General features: G+C 38.9%; 2 pseudogenes; one reads left to right on the top strand and one right to left on the bottom strand.

Annotated features, from left to right (window-relative positions):
• Positions 1-4,584: 4,584 nt before the first annotated feature.
• LOC147626426 (germin-like protein 8-2 pseudogene) lies at positions 4,585-5,271 on the bottom strand (annotated as a pseudogene).
• A 90-nt stretch (positions 5,272-5,361) lies between these two features.
• LOC147626425 (germin-like protein 8-5 pseudogene) lies at positions 5,362-23,141 on the top strand (annotated as a pseudogene).
• The last annotated feature ends 304 nt before the right edge of the window (positions 23,142-23,445 follow it).

Genomic DNA, 23,445 nt, shown 5'->3' with positions numbered 1-23,445 from the left:
TTTCATTGCAAATTTTGCGACCAGAGGAAAAGTTCTAAGATTGGCAAGACAAAAGCATAGGTCACATGTGGCATGTGAGAATCCTAAATTTTTTATTTCAGTATGTGGTTATACATCTGTGCATTATAGGCACATGTATACTCATGCCCATAGACACATATTAAGATTAGAGAAGGTATAAATATCCAAGCCTGAATGATCCTCTATTTTTGGGAGAGCCATGTCTAATTTCTTATAGTTTTGTAGGTATCCATGAGAAATGATACTTCACCTTCATCATCTGTCAAGGATGATGTCTTTCCTATGAGGAGTCATCATGAGTGGTTTTGTCACAAGATTCCATCTCTATGTGAGATGAAAGGGATAAATTGTGTGTTTATGGTAATGGGCATGTGTGTTTATAGTAATGGACATGCGAGAAGAATTCTTTGGTGAGTATATATGTTAATTTCTCTCCCTTGCACGCATTTAATTGAAGTGTTTATATGTTTTTTCGTTTATTTAGGATGAGTATTAGGAGGAGACAGATTGTAGTATGAGGGATTGAGTTCATCATTACTCTATAACAAGAAGATGATTGTGTAAAGCATTGAGATGTCTCTATGAGAGAATTGATGTGAATGAGGTCATGAGTTGGTATCCATCAATGCCACATAAAGTTAACCCTTCGTGTGACCTTAGAGCTACTGAACTTGCCAACCATGTACGATTGGAGCAAGCTTAGTGTTACAAGCATCTTTCAATGTGTGCTTATGTTTTGTTATTTACTTCTTTTGTATGTTTATTTCCTAATCTCTTCAATTAATCTATGTACTTTCTAATCTCATAAATTAAGCTATGTTATCTTATGTGTATATAGAGTTATGAAAAGATGCTTCCTTGGAACAACAAGTTGTTAGATATGAGGGCACATGCTAGAAGAGTGGTAATGACACTTGGCATGGATAATGAACGCATACATGCATTTGTCAATAATTGTGTACTATTTAGGGGCATTCACAAAGATGCAACCCAATGTGTCAATGATTATGTACTATTTAGGAGCATTCACAAAGATGCTAACCAACGTCCAAGCGTAGTGAGTCTTGTCTACTACTGAAGTGATTTTCAAGGTACGGTGGAACCTCATTGAAAGGCAGTAAGAAATTTTCCTATTATCCCTATATTCAACAGATATTCTAAATCAAGTCTATAATGAGATCATGACATTTAGGGCACAAAAATCCTCAGATGCATTAATGGAGAATATTTGGTGGTAATCATAAAAGATCAAAGAAAGAAAGTGGCAAGGGATTGTAACACTCATTCTTAGATGCAATAATGGATTAAAGAAAGACCTTAGCAAGGGAAAAAAACACCCATTTTTAGAAATAATGTCAACTTAGATCTTTTTTACGTTTTATACCTACCCTTCTAAATTCATGATTATGAATGATCAATGCTCAGCCATTATTGGAAGTTATATTGGGGAGTTTAGAGGCCTTAGTAGTAGTGTGCACAATAGACTACTACACTTACAAAGTTTAGGGCACCAAGAGCCTCAAATAAGCTAATGGAGCCTATTTGGGAGCAACCATCGAATATCAAAGAAAGAAATACCTTAGCAAGGGGGATAGAAGTTGTGTTCCGAGTTACAAGATTTAACAATTTATGCTTGAAACTTGCAGTATTGCAAATGCTTGACCCTCCTCTACATTGAGATTTTTTATTTCACATATTTATTTCAACATTTAGTGGTTTATTATTTATAAGAGCTCTATGCAACAAGCTCATTCCTAGTATGGGTGGGAGGGCGGCAAGCCTTTGTAGGCCATGCATATTCCATTACATAATCCTCATAATGAAGAAGTGGTTTTGACTCTCGACTTGAGAAAGCACTTGGTCGATGTACGGACTTGCCTCCCATAATGCTAGAGGAGGGGGTAATCCTTGGAGCAAAGTCTAATGAAGCATGTTAACACTCTGCATAGTCTCTATATATGTGTGCAATGCATGGGTGCCTTGCAAGGCATCATGGCATATATCCTATTGTGCATTGTGCAAGGCCTCATAAGTTCTCAATGTGTCATGTGCATCTATACGAAGTGCATCCTTCATATTTTCCATCCCAGGTTAGGAGGACTCAACAAAGTCATTATGCCTTGATTCAACATCTTTCTGCGAGGATGACGCTACAAACTCATCACTTTGACCAAATGCATCATCACTCTTTACATTGTCTTCTCCGAATCATCTTATGCCTTAACATTTCCACCTAGAGGGAGGCCAAGAGAGATGACCCACCAAGATGGAGCATTAGGTTGTCACTTAAGGAGTGCATTTTTTCCGCCTCCTACCATCCCTTACCCTAAAGTAATCCCATGCAAAGTGGCCCATCTAGGGTAGATCCGACACTGGTTGTTGTCACGTCTACCTCATGTCTCTGTACATTGTTTTGAGGGACTACAGGTCCCAGAAGTAGCATAAAAACCACAAAGGGCACCCCTTCTCTCTATAAAAAGTCCTTAAGATTTTGTAAACCGGCCTCTAAGACCAATGATGTACTCATGCCGAGAAATGGTCAAAGTAGCTTGTCACCCCTACCTGTGATTTGCCATGTCGGTATCAAGGCGGGGTTAGTGCCAAAGTAGCACATTTATATCTTGGGTCAAAGAAACCCTAGCACATAGAGGGAGTTAGGAAGAGTGAAAGCTTATTTGTATGACTCGCATCATCCAACCACCTTGAAGTAGCCCAAAGATTTGACACCAAGGGGGGTGTTGAGAATTGTGGTGCCAAAGTGCACTAGACAAGAGGTATGGAGTGAGAAATGCCATATGGCAAGTAGACATTTATCCCATATGCAAGGGAAGTCCCATGAGATTTGTACCTCCACCCTATAAAAGGGGTCATTTTTCAAGCAATGAATCATCTCATGCACTTTGCACATCTCAAGTCTCTCTATGAGTCCAAGCTAATCTATCTTGGAACCTAATTGATTTGAGTCTATCGCACATACACATCATCATGTGTATAATTAGACACCATCCACCTTAGGTCATTTTAATAATGTGTAATTAGTAGGTGATTAGTGTGGAATTAGCGTCATTGCCATAGAGAGCTTGGGTCTCCCAAAATCTCAACATCACTGTCATGAGCCATCACCGTAACCTTGTGAATAGCATCAGGCGTAGCAAACGTGGAAAAACTAGAAATGGTGGACACCTGTAGGACTAGTGTAGGCTACCCCAACGGCCTCTGGAAATGGCCAATAAGCATGAGGGAGATCTATAAATGTGAGTGTAAAAGGTAATGGTTCTGGTCTTCTTTGTGACAGGGTCAAAGTAGTTGGTGTAGCATAATGGTTCTTGTCTTCTGTGATAGGGTCAAAGTTTCTCGTGTAGGCTAGGAAGAAAATCTTCCTTAGGCCCAAACGAAAAGGAGTTCCCTTGAAAAATATTTAGGCTACCTTTGTTGTTGCATCAAAGTCTACTTGCAAGAATCCCCTCCCAAGTAGCCTTACATCTAGGAAGAATACTTGGAACAATCCCCTCCCAAGTAGCCTAACATCTTTAAAATGGAGTGCGAAGATGGAGGGCAAGATCGCTACTACCCAATTAAGGGCCTAGATATACGATCGGTGATCAAGGATTTTTCCAATGAAAATCGTCTTGGATTATTTTTCCAATGAAAATCGTCTTAGAGTCTTGAATATTTCTGGTGAAGAGGATGTTTCGCACGGTCAGAGGGGATTAATTAGCATGATGCTAATAAAAAAAGAGGACGACTTGAACGCTATTTAAGAGTAATCCGTTATCGAGACAAAAAATCAGAAGAGGCATCCAAGCCGAGCACGGGAGGGGCAAGGAGCGGAGAACGGGAGGCAACAAGGAAGATGGAGAGGAGTATGGCTAGTAGGATGGTGGAGGAAAAGGCAATATTAAAGAGGTGTGAGGTGGACGAAGAGCATAGGGGCAGACATGCAAAGGGGAGGGTAGTGAACGGCAAGGTTAGAAGAGAAGACGTGAAGCACGCAGAACAAGGAGCTTCACGACGCTGTATCCTAGACTTGAGCTGTTGCACCCATATGGATACCAAACAGTCGAGGACAAGTGTAATCTTACCAAGATAATATTTTTAATTAGCAAGCTAGATAAGATAATCAAATTTTAAACACAATTGGCAAGATTCATAGTTTGTGAGCCCATGTATTTTTTTGCCAATCACGTAAGAAAACAATGTCATTAATCAAAAGGGATTCATGCTAAGCGTAGTTCATTCATGAGAGTGTGTGTATAAATTGGCGGCGTGTAATTATATTCTAATAATGTAAAAAACAAGTTTTAAAACTTGGTTACACAATTGGCCAGATTCATATTTTGTAAGCCCATCTAATATTTTTGGCAATCACATAAGAAAACAATGTTGTTATTCACAGAGACTATGTGTATAAGTTGGTGGGGAATAGTTATATTCTAAACAACGTGATGATGGCATATTTTGTGAGGCCATGTGGTTTTTTTTTTTTTTGGCCAATCATGTAAGACAAGAAAACAGTGTCATTATTCAAAAGAAATATTCACGAGTGTGTGCACTTGTGGCAGTCTAAGAAAGGGTTTTGCCGACGCTGGCGATGAGGCTTTCCACCTCATCCTTATCGATGCCGAAGGCTGTCTCTAGCACCTCCTCCGGGAGGGGTGGGTAGGCGTCGAAGAGAGCGGCGGCGAGCTGCGAGGTGCCCGGGTTCTGGCTATTGAGGGCGGAGATGGCGAGGGCGGAGTGGTCCTTGTCGGGGTTGAGCTGGAAATGCACAAGGCCGCGAGGGAAGACAAAGAGATCGCCGGGGGAGAGGGTCTGCTGAAAGAGGGTATTGTTGGGCGTGGCGGTGACGAAGCCCACCTTGAGCGTGCCCTTGGCCAGGAAGAGCACCTCGGTGGCGCGGGGATGAACGTGGGGCGGGTTTAATCCCTTGGGGTCGAAGTCGATGCGGGCGATGGACAGGCCCTGCGTGTTGAGAGCAAAGAAGTTGGCTGCGCTGGCCAGGTTGACGGACACGCCCAGCCCTTTGATAGGTTTGGCGGGATACTCAAGCATCGTGAACTTGAAGTCGGCGTCCTGCACCTCATTGGCTGGCTTGCAGGTGAACCCGTTGAGGGTGATCATGCTGGTGTTATCCGCCACACAGAAGTCCTGCAGAGGGTCTCCATCGGCGGCCCTCACTTGTTGTATGAGCGGAGACATGAGCATGACTAGTGCCAGTAGAAGCAAGCTGCTGGCTGCTGCTGCTGCCATATTGGTTTGCGGATGGAGGGAATGCGATGATGAGGAGGGAAAGCTGTGAGCGCCCTGGGATATAATTGGAGATGATCAGAATAGATCCTCATGCGCCAGACGTGGTATTTATATGCTGCAGCGGGAAAGAACAAGTCTAATTATCCGCTCGCTCGCTCTCGAAGGAACCAGTCCTATCCGCTCCAAGAAAGAGTCGCCGCTTCGACAGACCCAGTCCCCGTTCGATCCCCGCTGTCGGAATTGAGGTAGGACGTCACCGCTGATTGACGTAGTCTCCAATTGCCGCCCATGTCAAACCGATGTTGACATCCGCATTCCAGAACCTTGTGGTTTATGTTGTATCCTTCGCATTGATGATCGCTGGTTTATGTCACGCCGGCCATAGGTGCCACGCAGTTGAAGGAGACAACATAATTTGTTCGTTGAAAGAGAGAGAGAGAGAGGGGAGAGAGAGGGACGAGAGTGTGTGAGGGAGACAGAGAAGTGGTAGTACCACCAACTTCCTAAACTATGTACATAAGTATTTAAGATGAGATTAGATTTTCTTATGCTCAGCTTCCCAAGGATTCACGTTCTCTCTTGGAAGGGCAAGTAAACCTTCAAAGTTTTGGCTCACTGCTGCTAAGCTAATGCTGTAGAGATGGGACCACAAGGGTATGGATTCTAGCTTGCTTTTCTTTTCTAGGATGAATCTTTTTTTATTGGGTTTGTGTAGAGAAAGAGAGAGAGAGAGCAGATGTGATAATAGTTGATACATACCACACTTCCTTTCTGTTTTTATTTGTGCAAGCCCTCACACATGTAGAGAAAGAAGGCATATTTTTCTTTGGATATTTCGGAGTTTTGTAAGTGTCCACTACTGTGTGAACAACCTCTTCATAAGAGGACATAACATGGGGCCGTGGTGCCTATATAAGCCATTGTACATGGTGGAAGTATTATGATAATACAATTATTGCTGTGCTATGTAAGCTTTCTCTATTGTTGGTTATCACATCCTCATTGTACATGGTGGAAGTATTATCATAATACAATTTAAATTATACAATTATTGCTGTGCTATGTAAGCTTTCTCGATTGTTGGCTATCACATCCTCATTGTACATGGTGGAAGTATTATCATAATACAATTCAAATTATACAATTATTGTTTGCTATGTAAGCTTTCTCTATATTTGGCTATCACATCCTTCTCTCTCTCTCTCTCTCTCTCTCTCTCTCTCTCTCTCAGCACCATTTCCATGGCTTGAACCTCCATCTCCATCTCTCTTTGCACAAGTTCTGGTCCTACACTTGCATTATGAACATCTTCCACCCACCATAACATGAGCTCTTATCATGTGGATACTAATACAATATCAAAGCCCTGATCCATAATACTCCCATTAATCAACTTTCATTAGTAAAAATCCTTCTTCTCATCTTTACCTAAGCACACTCTATCAATGTTTTGCTTTGTTCTCCCTCTACGGAGCATCACTTTTTGAGATTTTTAGTGTGTTTTGAAGATAACACATAGCTACCTCATCACCTAAAGGGGCTTATCCCAACTTAAAGAAAAGGCGGGGGAAAATATATCTCAAACCAATAAAAATATATATATATTAGGGGTGACATGGAAAATTGATCAATTAATTTTAGGGCCTTCTAACTAGTGGTACAAACAAACCACGTCTTAAGCTTCACTACAACACGTCGAGGGAACAACAACGTTTTCTAGCAGTGCTTTTTTTGTGAGGATGTCAGGGATTACGCTAGCTGCTTCAGCAAACGAAATCTCGCTGCTTAGCAACGCTTCTAGCAGCGAAATTTCGCTGCTACTGAGCAGCACTGTTAGTAGAGCAAAAATCTGCTGCTATACTGTAATTTGCCGTTAGAGGTAGATATATATATATATATATAGAGGGAGAGGGAGAGAGAGAGAGACGAGCGTGTGTGAGAGAGAAAGGGGGAGACCAAGACGTGGTAGGACAACTAACTTCCTAAACTATGTACATAAGTATTTAAGATGAGATTAGATTTTCTTATACTCTGCTTCCCAAGGAATTAAATTCTCTCTTGGAAAAACACAATTGAAATTATACAATGATTGTTATGCTATGTAAGCTTTCTCTATTGTTGGCTATCACATCCTTCTCTCTCTCTCTCTCTCTCTCTCTCTCTCTCTCTCTCTCTCTCTCTCAGCACCATCTCCATGGCTTGAACCTCCATCTCCATCTCTCTTTCCACAAGTTTTGCTCCTACACTCGCATCATGAACATTCTCCACCCACCATAACATAGCTTTAATCATGTGGACACTAATATGATATCAAAGCCTTGATCCATAATACTCCCATTAATCAATTTTCATCAGTAAAAATCCTTCTTTTCCTCTTTGCCTAAGTATACTCTATCAATGTTTTTCTTTGTTCTCCCTCTACAAAGCATCACTCTTTGAGATTTTTAGTGTATTTTGAAGATAACACATAGCTACCTCATCACCTCAAGGGGCTTATCCCAACTCAAAGCAGAGGCAGGGGAAAATGCATCACAAACTGGTGCAAAAACACAGTTATTAGGGGTGACATGTAAAATTGATCAATTAATTTTAGGGCCTTCTAAAACTAGTGGTACAAGCTAAGCACGTATCAAGTTTGAATGCAAACCATCTACTAATCAAGTGGTAAACCTTAATCACCTTGACTTTTGAGAAGTTCTTCGATTCCAAATCATTGATTGGTGAGTTGCTATCCTCATATATATCTACCCCCTTCATTTGATTCTTTAATTGCTTCCTCTTGCATATGCTTTTAAGGGGTGACATTGCATAATCGGAAAATTAGAGGCATTGCTTCGATAACAATTTGAGGCTTTTCCCTAATATGGAAAAAGGTCAACAAATTGAAGCTCCCGAAGCCACAAGAAATTGGGGCTCTCCCAAAAGTACCTGGCAAAGTTGGCCTAATCACAACTGCTACCGCATCAAAAATTTGGGGCTTTTATCCAACATTGAAAAAATCATCCAAATGAAGACCGTACACCAATTAAAAAATTTGGCGTTTTTCCACAAGAAAGCCTTTAAGATTAAATTTACCATGCCACATCATCAACAAAATCCTTCATTATAGCTTCCAAATCAAGCATTAACATATATGGGTGCTCTCTCTTGGTCCCTAAGCCTAAAATGATAGCCCTATCACCGGGAAATGATGTCAAAAGAAGGTCATCATCAATAATGCATCAACATGGGGAGAGTTTTTTAGACTTCCAAAATCATCTTCTAGTTATGCAGGAGTTATGGATTCTATGCCCAAGATTAAAGAGAATGTGGGGGAGAGAGAGAGCTTGAGTTCCTTGGTGCAAAGCAAAAACACACACATACAAGAGACTGCAAGACACAAGAGAGATGGATGGCTGAATTTTCTTCTTTCTTCTTCTCTTCTCTACATCCATATAACTAAAAGGTAAGAGTATGTACATAAAGGGAAAGTATTGTCCTGCAACCACATACACAAAGTGGTCAGTCTATATTGTGAACCCGACTATATGAGCTGGCGGTATAACTATGACATAGCTATAGTACTTCAAAGTGGCTCTCACACAGCCTGTCATCCAATGGTGGCATATCAACAAATAATCACACCAATTGTGCCAGTGACATAAGTGCAGAAGCTATCATCAAGGCGAGTAACCAATGTCCCTTAGCACTAGTTGAACTCGATATCTCAACAATGATGGCCACCAAAAACTGAGTATTTTATAGTCATGAGTTCTTTACTCGAGAAGTCACCCAAAATCTCAATATTTTGGATATCGTTTTTCTAAGCCTTCTATAAAAGGCTTGGCTCCTTTTCCCTACTTTCCCTACCTAGAGGTAGGGGAGATGTTTATGGATAGAATAATATAGTCATTATGTATGGTCAAGCTCTTGTATCAGGTGTGTGACACGAGAGTTTAACGTGTTGGCATCATTATGATTGCAATCTAAGAGCCCAAATCATCATACCGAAGGTCAAGTCTCACTGTTAGTGGACACTCCACTCTGAAGGGCATTTGTTGGATATTTTGGAGGCTATTAAATGTCTAGTGGTGTGTGATCAAGATAGGGATTTGGTGCCTATATGAATAATTACACATGGTGGATTTATTATCATAATACAAACATTATTGTGATGTGGAGTCTCTGTCAATTGTTGGCTATCACATCTCTCTCTATCTTTTAATCTCTATCTCTCTCTCTCACACACACACACAAACGAGCACCATGTACATGGCCTGATCTCCATCACTTTTTGCACAACTTCTTCTCCTACGCTCACATCCTCCTCACATCATAGACATTTTCCAACCCATCATAGCGTGAGCTCTGGTCCCATGATACCAATAGTGTTTTGGGGATGATCTCCCCTTGTACTATAATTTATAGGATTTGCAACTGCATTAAAATTTGGTATACATACTATTGGAGCATAATCCATGCCAAAGCTTGATGCATTTCATTCACATTTCTAGCAAAAATTCAAGCCTAACTGTGATGCATTAGATCAAAAACTAATTGTATTCTATAAGATATGGAGAAACCCATGTCCTAAAATGTAGTCTATTTCTATTTATATTTTTAAATTATGGTTTGTCTCTATATCCTCTATCATGTACGTTTCTATATATTTATTACACAAGTTCTACTCCTACACTCGCGTCATGAACATCTTCCACTGACCATAATAACATTACCTCTAAACATGACACTAATACAATATCAGAGCCTTGATCCATACTACTCCCATTAATCAACTTTCATTAGTAAAAGCCTTCTTTTCCTCTTTGCCTAAGCACACTCTATTAATGTTTTTCTCTGTTCTCCCTCTACAGAGCATCACTCTTTGAGATTTTTAGTGTGTTTTGAAGATAACACACAAGTACCTGATCACCTCAAGGGGCTTATCCCAACTTAAAGAAAAGATGGGAGAAAATGCATCACAAACCAATGCAAAAACATAGATATCAGGGGTGATGTGTAAAATTGATCAATTAATTTTAGGGCATTCTAACTAATTGTACAAACTAACCACATCTTAAGTTTGAATGCAAACCATTTACTAATCGAGTGATAAACCCTAAGTACCTTGAGTGTTTTGAAGTTTGTCGGTTCCAAATCATTGATTAGTGAGTTGCTATTCTCATATATATCCACCCCCTTCATTTGATTCTTTAATTGATTCCTCTTGCATATGCTCTTAAGGGGTGACAGCATAATCCAAAAATTAGAGGCATTGCTTCAATAGAAATTTGAGGCTTTTCTCAAATATGGAAAAAGGTCAACAAATTGAAGCTCCCGATGCCACAAGAAATTGGGGCTTTTCAAAAAAAGTAGGGTAAAGTTGGCCTAATTACAATTGCTACTGCATCAAGAATTTGGGGCTTTTATCAAATATTGAGAAAATCATCCAAATGAAGACCCTACACCAATAACCATTTTTAGCATTTCTCTTCTAAGGCATGTATTCATGACTGTGTGTGGTAGACCTTAGAAAATTATTAAAGTGATAAAAATAATCTTTAATATATTTGATAAATCACCGTAAGTAGAGGTATATCTAGTACTATAATCCAAACAAGTTACAAATTCATAAAGTAGGTTCCTACATTTTAGAAAAATGATCTCAACTCATTATGAATTTCTCCCAATCCTTAAATAGTATTTAAGAGATTAGAGCTTAAGGTTTATGGTTTAGAGCTTAAGGATTTGAGGTTTTGGGTTTTGGGTTTTGGATTTTGGGTTTTGAGTCTAGGGTCTAGGAGTTAGGGTTTAGGGTATGGGTTCTAGGATCACACATTGCCTTTAATATGTGTGTGTGCGTGTGTGTGTGTTAGACCCGCATGTGTGTGTGTATATGTGTGTGTGTGTGTGTGTGTGTGTGCGTGTGTGCGTGTGTGTGTGTGTGTGAGAGAGAGACAGAGAGAGAGAGAGAGAGAGAGAATATCTAAATATAAATGTATGTGTGTTTGTGTTTAAGTAAGATAAATAAATTGAGGGAGTAAGCTGATAAAAGCGAATTTGTGTGCATGCATGTGTGTGTTTGTGCGTGTGTGTGTCCGTGGGATGACCCTCTTTTAAGATCAAGAGAGGCATCTGTCAATACTATATGTGGGATGACTTTCTGTTAGAATTGAGATGAGTCTCACATCAAGAAACACTTTTTTAGGTACATCTAATATGAATATACACGTACATAATTAGATGCACATACATGTAGGAAGTTTGGCATTTAAAAAATGCTTTGTTAGACCACCTTTTATACATGCGACGGCCAAATGAGCATCCTCCACCACAAGGTCACCAATTTATCATTAATTTAAAGATATATCATACATTCATGTCTACACTTTATTATCTCAAAACTCAACTATTTACTTATATAAGTGCTAGAACATGTCATTCGCCTCAATGGTAAATGACTTGTGGTACCATCATAATTTCTTCAAGGTGAGGATTTATAGTAATCCTCATTCTAAAACTCTTGGGATGGTTTAATGTATTTGAAATCTCTTTCTCTCTCTCTCTCAACCCTCATTTTTTCCCTTCCTCATTCTTAAACACACACTCTCTATCTATATCTCCATATCTCCCTTCTACCTCTCAATCTCTCTCTTTCTGTGTTCTCACACACACCCTCTCTACTTCTCACTATCTTTCTATTCTCGAGAGAGAGAGATACACAAACCCTCTCATTATCTCTATCTATCTCTCTCTCTCTCTCTCTCTCTCTCTCTCATAGACACACATTCACCCATCTCTTCCTCTTGCTCTATCTCTGTACCCTCTTGCTCATCCTCTCTCTCATTCTCACTCCCTCTTCTCTCTTTCTCTCACTCTCTTCTCTATTGCTCTCTCTCTCTCATGCATAAACACATTTGCTTACTTCAATCTCTCTCTCTCTATCTCGCTTACATGGATGAGCCTTAAAGCGCATCCAGAGCATTTTGGTAACAAGCTAGAGAATTCTTGGGGTGACTCTAACTGCCTACATGTACGGGACACCACCTTCCCGATGTCCAACTTGCTGATCACACCTTTCTCTTACACTCTCTCCCTTTCTCTCACTCATTCACCTCTCTCTCTCTCTCTCTCATTCACACATGCACCCACACATTGCTCTCTCACTCACACACACACATCACACCTCTCTCTCTCTCTCTCTCTCTCTTACATGCACACACACATGCCTCTCTTACATCACACCTCTCTCTCTCTCTCTCTCTCTCTCACACACACACACACACGTGCGCGCGCGCGTGCACACACACATTTATCTCTCACTCACTCACACACACACACCTCTCTCTCTCCCTTACACACATACACACACACACACATCCCTCTCTCACATCACCTCTCTCTCTCTCTCTCTCTCTCTCTCTCTCACACACACACACACACACACACACCCACTGACCTGGTAGGACGGCCTGAGCTAAGGGCGGGGACTGGTAGAGAAGCAACGAGATGGCGGCAGGGATGGCGATCGTGCGTTGATGGAACTTCAAGCAAATGGCTCCTCCGAATTCACGGGAGCCATCTATTTTGGGTTTTTTTTAACTTTCCAAGGCATTGTGTAAGCAATGCATCTATTATAATGTCACTTAAGCGATGCTTTGTTGTTTACAAGTGTTGCTTCAGGCATCCTTTATCTGATGCGTAGTAAGGTGTTGCTTATGCAACCATGAGTGCGACGGGGTTAGCGCGACACAACATTCTCACCTTTAGAATGCATCGTTTATGCAAGATTTGTCATCATTTAAATGACGTGTTTGCAAAAACCTGTCATTTTGGGCCCATCTTGCTAAGGCAGGGGGTTTGTTGTAGTGAGAGGACCGTAGGAGGCAATGATGTGTAGTAAGGCTAGGCGCACGGGAAAGTAAAGCAGCTTGGTCACAAGGCGAGCCCTCCCTAGGTTAATCAAGGCACAAGAAAAAGCATAGCATGCATGAGCACTAGCCAAATGAGCCCTAGTCAAGTAATCAAGGCACAAGTAAAAGCATAGTGAGCATGAGAGATGTAAGAGCTATATGCATAGACCATAAGATCTCTATGCAAAGAGATATAGAGCTCTATACTAATAGATATATAGATAAGAGATTTTTGCATAAGATCTCAATACTAAGAGCTCATATGCTCAAGTACTCTCTATACTTAGAGCTCATATGCTCAAGTACTCTCTACATAAAGCTCATATGCTCTTATGTATAATATTTTTATTAAGTATGTATATAAGCTCTACACATCGAGCTCTGTACATATTGGTTTCTATATAATGCTCTTATGTTTTTATGCATAAGAGCCTGCTCTATACATAAGAGAAATACGCATAAGCTCCAAGATCTTATGATTTTATGCACAAAGAAGAATAAGAGCTCTTAGCTCCTATACATGAGAGAATAGAAATATATATACTAAAGATCTCCATACATAGATCTCTTAGTATGAAGCTCCAAGCTCTTATTCACTTATACATATAGCTCATTTAATCATAAGCTTGGTATAATACACTTATGTTTTTATGCATAAGAGCATAAGCGCTATATAAATAAGAGAAATATGCATAAGCTCCAAGATCTTCTGCTTTTATGCATAGAGCATTAAGAGCTCTTAGCTCTTATACATGAGAGAATAGAATTAGATATACTAAAGATCTGCATACATAGATTTCTTAGTATAAAGATCTAAACTCTTATTCACTTATACATACAACTTAGAGATCTTATAAATAATAAAGGTCCAAGCTCTTATTCACTTATACATAGAGCTTATTCATAAGCTTTATATTGCATAATGTATCAAGCCTAATGCATAAAAACCATTATGCATTAAACCAATGCATAAAAGCTTTAAGGATTTATGCTCAAGCCTAAAGCTTTATGCATAAGGATTTAACCAAAAGCAAAGAATCAAAGATACTAAAGAAGATAATAATATGAAAGGCTTACCTTTTGATTGGTTGTTGGAATGAAGCTAGCTATAAGAAACCCTAAGACCTAAACCTCCAAAAAATCAAACATAATAAAGTTAATTTAAAAAATATTTAATAAGTTTACCTAGTAAAAGAGGAGATTTAAAACAACTAGTTATAATCTCAAGTTTTAGAGATAGAGAAGTGAGAATACAAAGAATAAAAAATATAGAGGTAAGTATAATAATCTCCTTCCAATCTTACATATGCATATAAATGAATGAAAATAAAGAAAGGAGAGGAACAGAGAGGAGAAAACCTTACCTTGAGGATGAGTTCATGATTTTCTTGCTTGAGGTAGGGAAGAACACAAAGGGAAGAGAGAGAATGAGATTGTTACTCGAGGTAGAGGAGATGAAAGCACTTAAAGGGAAGAGTTCTTGCTTGAGGTAGGGGAGTGGAAGCAACTGATATATGTCTTTTCATTGCAAATTTTGCGAAGGGAGGAAAAGTTCTAATATTGGCAAGACAAAAGCATAGGTCACATGTGGCATGTGAGAATCCTAAATTTTTTATTTTAGTATGTGGTTATACATCTGTGCATGTATAGCCACATGTATACTCATGCCCATAGACACATATTAAGATTAGAGAAGATATAAATATCCAAGCCTGAATAATCCCCTAAATTCAACAGATATTCTAAATCTAGTCTATAATGAGATCATGACATGACGTGCACACAATTACTCCACCGATGGAATGATGAGGATCCTCATGGATCCACCAGCATGGCAACACTTAGAAGACAAGTGGTTGCAATTCAAGGAGGAGACACGTCACTTATGGCTTAGATTGGGGATGGATGGATTCAATCCATTTTGTCTCAAATCAATAGTATGGACCACATGGCTAGTGGTAGTAGTAAACTACAATACCCCTTCATGGAATTCCATATAGAAGGGTCATGTGATGCTAGATCTTCTCATGCCCAAAAAGCACAAAGTCAAGAACATGGATGTGTATCTTAATCTGTTAATTAAGAAGCTTGAGATATTATGGTGTGGCATCCAAGTGCATGATGTGTCCTGGTCGCTTTCACAATGTAGTGGAGAGATGAACAAAATTTAAATGTGGATAATGCATGACTTTCTAGGATATGGAGAGTGCTTTAGTATGCATTCTAACCTTAATAATTTACTTAGAGTTTTACATTAGTGTATGATGTGTCAAATATAAATTATATACTCCAAACACAACATATTTGTCTCTTGCAAGCAAATTAGTTTTTGGCTTTGATGTATGATGTATCAAATATAAATTGTATACTCTAAACACCACATATTTGTCTCTTGAAAATAATTAGGACACAACTTTGGCCATAGTTCTTGTCCAATTTGTGGACCATCACTTGTTACATCATGGCTAGATCATCTCAAGAACGTCCTGTATGGGAATCATTTACTGATTTTCTCCATATGATCATGAGAAGTTTGTTCCATCTAAAAATGGAGTTCCCCAACATAGTCTAATATTAGGTGATTGGTAAGTGGTGTGGAGAGGATCAACCTAAATGCCACCCCCGTATTTAATCTCCTTTCGACGTTCAGATTTGGCAAATATAAAATTCATTCATTTTCTAGATCAAGTACGCATCCTAAAAAGTGTGGCATCAAACATTTAGGATCACTCATTTGGCAAGAGAGATTCTCTTCTTGTTTGGGAGGATTGAGATTTATTGATCATCTCCTAACCAGTTGGCCAAGCATTCAAGAAAATGAAAAAGGTGGCGTCACCTCTATGACACCTTGGATCTTGACAAAGAAGGAGCATGAGAGAAGGAAGGATCAAATTGTATCCATTCAAGAAAACCAAAAGGTGTCCTCACCTATGGCACCTTGGATCGTGAGACAAAGAAGGAGCATAAGAGAGTGAAGGATCAAGTTTCATCCATTCACACATATACATATGTCGTGTTCTTTAAAAGGGGAATTCCCAAAAACTGTAAGATTCCTCCCCCAGCCCCGCAAAATGTCCAGTTTCTCCCCTTGTAATCAATCCCCTTTTCAGAATAATAACAGATCTTATTTCTATCTGTTTTGGCCTAGAGAGAGAAAATATTCTAGAGAGAGATAATTCAATTTTTAGATATCTTTGGATGGAAAAATATCCCTTCTTATTAAAATGATTTTCCTTGAAACATAAATTCAAAAAGAAATTTCTAGTTTGCAATTGGAATAAATCGAAAATAGGTAAAAAGGACCTTAGAGTCCAGATTTTCTGAACATTTTGAATTAAGGTTCCTATGGACCAATAGGATTAATCCAAATGTAGGAAGGAGATAAATTGAAGAATAAAATAAAATCCCCCAAAATTGAGTAAATGCTCACATAAGATGAAGACTTGACTAAGGACAAGGTTTATTAGTTAAAAAAGAAGAGATATTTAGAGGAAATGATGCATTTTTGATACCTCAGTGTGGGGAATTCTCCTCATGAAGGAGGCACCTATTTCACATGTGTGGATGAGTTTTAAACTCACAAATAATGAGATATTTTTATCTCTCCTCTCTCTTGTTTCAACTAGATCCAAAAAGTAAGCTAAATTGACCTAAAAATGGTCAAAAAGTGACCAAACTGATCTGGAAAATTCTAGAATCAGTTTGCTTGGTTAGAGGCTCCCTTTTTCCTATAAATCGAAGCCTCCCCCTTTGTAAAAGATTAATAATGTTTATGCACTGCTACTCTACTCCTCCCCAGAGTTAAATACATTGAATTCACTCGATAATTCAATTATTTTTTACTAAATCCTCTCCAAAAGAACTGGTGGCCACTCTTGCTGCAAACAAGAGTAGAACCCTCAATCCCTCAAGTCAAAGGAAAGCTTACAAACTCCATGTAAGCTTAATTCTTACTTATTGTGAATTTTAAATCTATGGTTTTCTTAAATTTTATGCTTTGAAAATGTTTGAATTAAAATCTGATGCTATGCCTTGATGGAAAGGCCACCCCCTTCTCTTCTTTACAATTCAGCCCTTCTTAATCTTGGAAAGTTTAATTAAATGATTGATTAAAGTCTTTTCATTGTTTAATCTCTAATTTTTAGAAAATGGAGTAGATTAGAGATATTAGAATTCAAATTGGATTAATTCAAGTCATAAATTGAATGTTAAAATTGAGAAATGGTCAGCTATACAAAGGAGGTTATGGTAAAATCTTCTTAAATTTTGTGGAACTGAAGTTTATCATATATCATTAGAATATTCTAAAAGAGTAATTCCTTCCATTTATGCATTCTAAAAGATTTATTTCAAAAGTGTCATTCTCATCAATTTTGATTTTATGCATAGAAAGATGCATAAAGGAATTTATTTTTAATTCAAAAGTGTCATTCTCATTAATTTTGATTTTATACATAGAAATATGCATAAAAGAATTTATTTTTATGTCAAAAGTTTTATTCTCATTAATTTTGATTTTATGCATAGAAAGATGAATAAAGGAATTTATTTTTATTTCAAAAGTTTCATTCTCATTAATTTTGATTTTATGCATAGAAAGATGCATAAAGGAATTTATTTTTAATTAGAGTCATTCTTAAAAGAGCTATATAAATAAGAGAAATATGCATAAGCTCCAAGATCTTATGCTTTTATGCATAGAGCATAAGAGCTCTTAGCACTTATACATGAGAGAATAGAATTATTTATACTAAAGATCTACATACATAGATTTCTTAGTATAAAGATCCAAACTCTTGTTCACTCATACATACAACTCATTTGATCATAAGCTCTATATATGGCATAGAGATCTTATGAATTATAAAGGTCCAAGCTCTTATTCACTTATACATAGAGCTTATTCATAAGCTTGATATTACATAATGTATCAAGCCTAATGCATAAAAACCATTATGCATTAAATCAATGCATAAAAGCTTTTAGGATTTATGCTTAAGGCTTCAACCAAAAGCAAAGAATCAAAGAGACTAAAGAAGATAATAATATGAAAGGCTTACCTCTTGATTGGTTGTTGGAATGAAGCTAACTATAAGAGACCCTAAAACCTAAACCTCCAAAAAATCAAACATAATAAAGTTAATTTAAAAAACATTTAATAAGTTTACTTAAAAAAAGAGGAGATTTGAAACAAATAGTTATAATGTCAAGTTTTAGAGATAGAGAAGTGAGAATAGGAAGAATAATATAAGAATAAAAAAGATAGAGGTAAGTATAATAATCTCCTTCCAATCTTACATATGCATATAAATGAATGAAAATAAAGAAAGGAGAGGAACAGAGAGGAGAAAACCTTACCTTGAGGATGAGTTCATGATTTTCTTGCTTGAGGTAGGGAAGAACACAAAGGGAAGAGAGAGAATGAGATTGTTACTCGAGGTAGAGGAGATGAAAGCACTTAAAGGGAAGAGTTCTTGCTTGAGGTAGGGGAGTGGAAGAAACTGATATATGTCTTTTCATTGCAAATTTTACGACCGGAGGAAAAGTTCTAAGATTGGCAAGACAAAAGCATAGGTCACATGTGGCATGTGAGAATCCTAAATTTTTTATTTCAGTATGTGGTTATACATCTGTGCATTATAGCCACATGTATACTCATGCCCATAGACACATATTAAGATTAGAGAAGGTATAAATATCCAAGCCTGAATGATCCTCTATTTTTGGGAGAGCCATGTCTAATTTCTTATAGTTTTGTAGGTATCCATGAGAAATGATACTTCACCTTCATCATCTGTCAAGGATGATGTTTTTCCCATGAGGAGTCATCATGAGTGGTTTTGTCACAAGATTCCATCTCTATGTGAGATGAAAGGGATAAATTGTGTGTTTATAGTAATGGGCATGTGTGTTTATAGTAATGGACATGCGAGAAGAATTCTTTGGTGAGTATATATGTTAATTTCTCTCCCTTGCACGCATTTAATTGAAGTGTTTATATGTTCTTTCGTTTATTTAGGATGAGTATTAGGAGGAGACAGATTGTAGTATGAGGGATTTAGTGCATCATTACTCTATAACAAGAAGATGATTGTGTAAAGCATTGAGATGTCTCTAGGAGAGAATTGATGTGAATTGATGTGAATGAGGTCATGAGTTGGTATCCTATGCACAATCAATAAATGTTTCCATCAATGCCACATAATGTTAACCCTTCGTGTGACCTTGGAGCTACTGAACTTGCCAACCATGTACGATTGGAGCAAGCTTAGTGTTACAAGCATCTTTCAATGTGTGCTTATGTTTTGTTGTTTACTTCTTTTGTATGTTTATTTCCTAATCTCTTCAATTAATCTATGTACTTTCTAATCTCATAAATTAAGCTATGTTATCTTATGTGTATATAGAGTTATGAAAAGATGCTTCTTTGGAACAACAAGTTGTTAGATATGAGGGCACATGCTAGAAGAGTGGTAATGACACTTGGCATGGATAATGAATGCATACATGCATTTGTCAATAATTGTGTACTATTTAGGGGCATTCACAAAGATGCAACCCAATGTGTCAATGATTGTGTACTATTTAGGAGCATTCACAAAGATGCTAACCAACGTCCAAGCGTGGTGAGTCTTGTCTACTACTAAAGTGATTTTCAAGGTACGGTGGAACCTCATTGAAAGGCAGTCAGAAATTTTCCTATTATCCCTATATTCAACAGATATTCTAAATCAAGTCTATAATGAGATCATGACATTTAGGGCACAAAAATCCTCAGATGCATTAATGGAGAATATTTGGTGGTAATCATAAAAGATTAAAGAAAGAAAGTGGCAAGGGATTGTAACACTCATTCTTAGATGCAATAATGGATTCAAGAAAGACCTTAGCAAGGGAAAAAAACACCCATTTTTAGAAATAATGTCAACTTAGATCTTTTTTACGTTTTATACCTACCCTTCTAAATTCATGATTATGAATGATCAATGGTCGGCCATTATTGGAAGTTATATTGGGGAGTTTAGAGGCCTTAGTAGTAGTGTGCACAATAGACTACTACACTTACAAAGTTTAGGGCACCAAGAACCTCAAATAAGCTAATGGAGCCTATTTGGGAGCAACCATCGAATATCAAAGAAAGAAATACCTTAGCAAGGGGGGTAGAAGTTGTGTTCCGAGTTACAAGATTTAACAATTTATGCTTGTGACTTGCAGTATTGCAAATGCTTGTGACTTGTGACTTGCAGTATTGCAAATGCTTGACCCTGCTCTACATTGAGATTTTTTATTTCACATATTTATTTCAACATTTAGTGGTTTATTATTTATAAGAGCTCTATGTAACAAGCTCATTCCTAGTACGGGTGGGAGGGCGGCAAGCCTTTGTAGGCCATGCATATTCCATTACATAATCCTCATAATGAAGAAGTGGTTTTGACTCTCGACTTGAGAAAGCACTTGGTCGATGTACGGACTTGCCTCCCATAATGCTAGAGGAGGGGGTAATCCTTGGAGCAAAGTCTAATGAAGCATGTGAACACTCTGCATAGTCTCTATATATGTGTGCAATGCATGGGTGCCTTGCAAGGCATCATGGCATATATCCTATTGTGCATTGTGCAAGGCCTCATAAGTTCTCAATGTGTCATGTGCTTCTATACGAAGTGCATCCTTCATATTTTCCATCCCAGGTAAGGAGGACTCAACAAAGTCATTATGCCTTGATTCAACATCTCTCTGCGAGGATGACTCTACAAACTCATCACTTTGACCAAATGCATCATCACTCTTTACATTGTCTTTGGGAAGCATCATCTCCGAATCATCTTATGCCTTAACATTTCCACCTAGAGGGAGGCCAAGAGAGATGACCCACCAAGATGGAGCATTAGGTTGTCACTTAAGGAGTGCATTTTTTCCGCCTCCTACGACCCCTTACCCTAAAGTAATCCCATGCAAAGTGGCCCATCTAGGGGTAGATCCGACACTGGTTGTTGTCACGTCTACCTCATGTCTCTGTACATTGTTTTGAGGGACTACAGGTCCCAGAAGTAGCATAAAAACCACAAAGGACACCCCTTATCTCTATAAAAAGTCCTTAAGATTTTGTAAACCGGCCTCTAAGACCAATGATGTACTCATGCCGAGAAATGGCCAAAGTAGCTTGTCACCCCTACCTGTGATTTGCCATGTCGGCATCAAGGCGGGGTTAGTGCCAAAGTAGCACATTTATATCTTGGGTCAAAGAAACCCTAGCACATAGAGGGAGTTAGGAAGAGTGAAAGCTTATTTGTATGACTCGCATCATCCAACCACCTTGAAGTAGCCCAAAGATTTGACACCAAGGGGGGGTGTTGAGAATTGTGGTGCCAAAGTGCACTAAACAAGAGGTATGGAGTGAGAAATGCCATATGGCAAGTAGACATTTATCCCATATGCAAGGGAAGTCCCATGAGATTTGTACCTCCACCCTATAAAAGGGGTCATTTTTCAAGCAATGAATCATCTCATGCACTTTGCACATCTCAAGTCTCTCTATGAGTCCAAGCTAATCTATCTTGGAACCTAATTGATTTGAGTCTATCGCACATACACATCATCATGTGTATAATTAGACACCATCCACCTTAGGTCATTTTAATAATGTGTAATTAGTAGGTGATTAGTGTGGAATTAGCGTCATTGCCATAGAGAGCTTGGGTCTCCCAAAATCTCAACATCACGGTCATGAGTCATCACCGTAACCTTGTGAATAGCATCAGGCGTAGCAAACGTGGAAAAAGTAGAAATGGTGGACACCTGTAGGACTAGTGTAGGCTACCCCAACGGCCTCTGGAAATGGCCAATAAGCATGAGGGAGATCTATAAATGTGAGTGTAAAAGGTAATGGTTCTGGTCTTCTTTGTGACAGGGTCAAAGTAGTTGGTGTAGCATAATGGTTCTTGTCTTCTGTGATAGGGTCAAAGTTTCTCGTGTAGGCTAGGAAGAAAATCTTCCTTAGGCCCAAACGAAAAGGAGTTCCCTTGAAAAATGTTTAGGCTACCTTTGTTGTTGCATCAAAGTCTACTTGCAAGAATCCCCTCCCAAGTAGCCTTACATCTAGGAAGAATACTTGGAACAATCCCCTCCCAAGTAGCCTAACATCTTTAAAATGGAGTGCGAAGATGGAGGGCAAGATCGCTACTACCCAATTAAGGGCCTAGATATACGATCGGTGATCAAGGATTTTTCTAATGAAAATCGTCTTGGATTATTTTTCCAATGAAAATCGTCTTAGAGTCTTGAATATTTCTAGTGAAGAGGATGTTTCGCACGGTCAGAGGGGATTAATTAGCATGATGCTAATAAAAAAAGAGGACGACTTGAACGCTATTTAAGAGTAATCCGTTATCGAGACAAAAAATCAGAAGAGGCATCCAAGCCAAGCACGGGAGGGGCAAGGAGTGGAGAACGGGAGGCAACAAGGAAGATGGAGAGGAGTATGGCTAGTAGGATGGTGGAGGAAAAGGCAATATCAAAGGGCTGGGCGTGTCCGTCAACCTGGCCAGCGCAGCCAACTTCTTTGCTCTCAACACGCAGGGCCTGTCCATCGCCCGCATCGACTTCGACCCCAAGGGATTAAACCCGCCCCACGTTCATCCCCGCGCCACCGAGGTGCTCTTCCTGGCCAAGGGCACGCTCAAGGTGGGCTTCGTCACCGCCACGCCCAACAATACCCTCTTTCAGCAGACCCTCTCCCCCGGCGATCTCTTTGTCTTCCCTCGCGGCCTTGTGCATTTCCAGCTCAATCCCGACAAGGACCACTCCACCCTCGCCATCTCCGCCCTCAATAGCCAGAACCCGGGCACCTCGCAGCTCGCCGCCGCTCTCTTCGACGCCTACCCACCCCTCCCGGAGGAGGTGCTAGAGACAGCCTTCGGCATCGATAAGGATGAGGTGGAAAGCCTCATCGCCAGCGTCGGCAAAACCCTTTCTTAGACTGCCACAAGTGCACACACTCGTGAATATTTCTTTTGAATAATGACACTGTTTTCTTGTCTTACATGATTGGCCAAAAAAAAAAAACCACATGGCCTCACAAAATATGCCATCATCACGTTGTTTAGAATATAACTATTCCCCACCAACTTATACACATAGTCTCTGTGAATAACAACATTGTTTTCTTATGTGATTGCCAAAAATATTAGATGGGCTTACAAAATATGAATCTGGCCAATTGTGTAACCAAGTTTTAAAACTTGTTTTTTACATTATTAGAATATAATTACACGCCGCCAAT

The sequence above is a fragment of the Cibotium barometz genome, chromosome 22 (assembly GCF_041138505.1).
Source record: "Cibotium barometz isolate CiBa-2024 chromosome 22, ASM4113850v1, whole genome shotgun sequence".
In the NCBI taxonomy this organism is placed as follows: Eukaryota; Viridiplantae; Streptophyta; class Polypodiopsida; order Cyatheales; family Cibotiaceae; genus Cibotium; species Cibotium barometz.
Note: the sequence above shows the minus strand (reverse complement) of the source record. Positions and strands in the feature narration are given on the sequence as shown.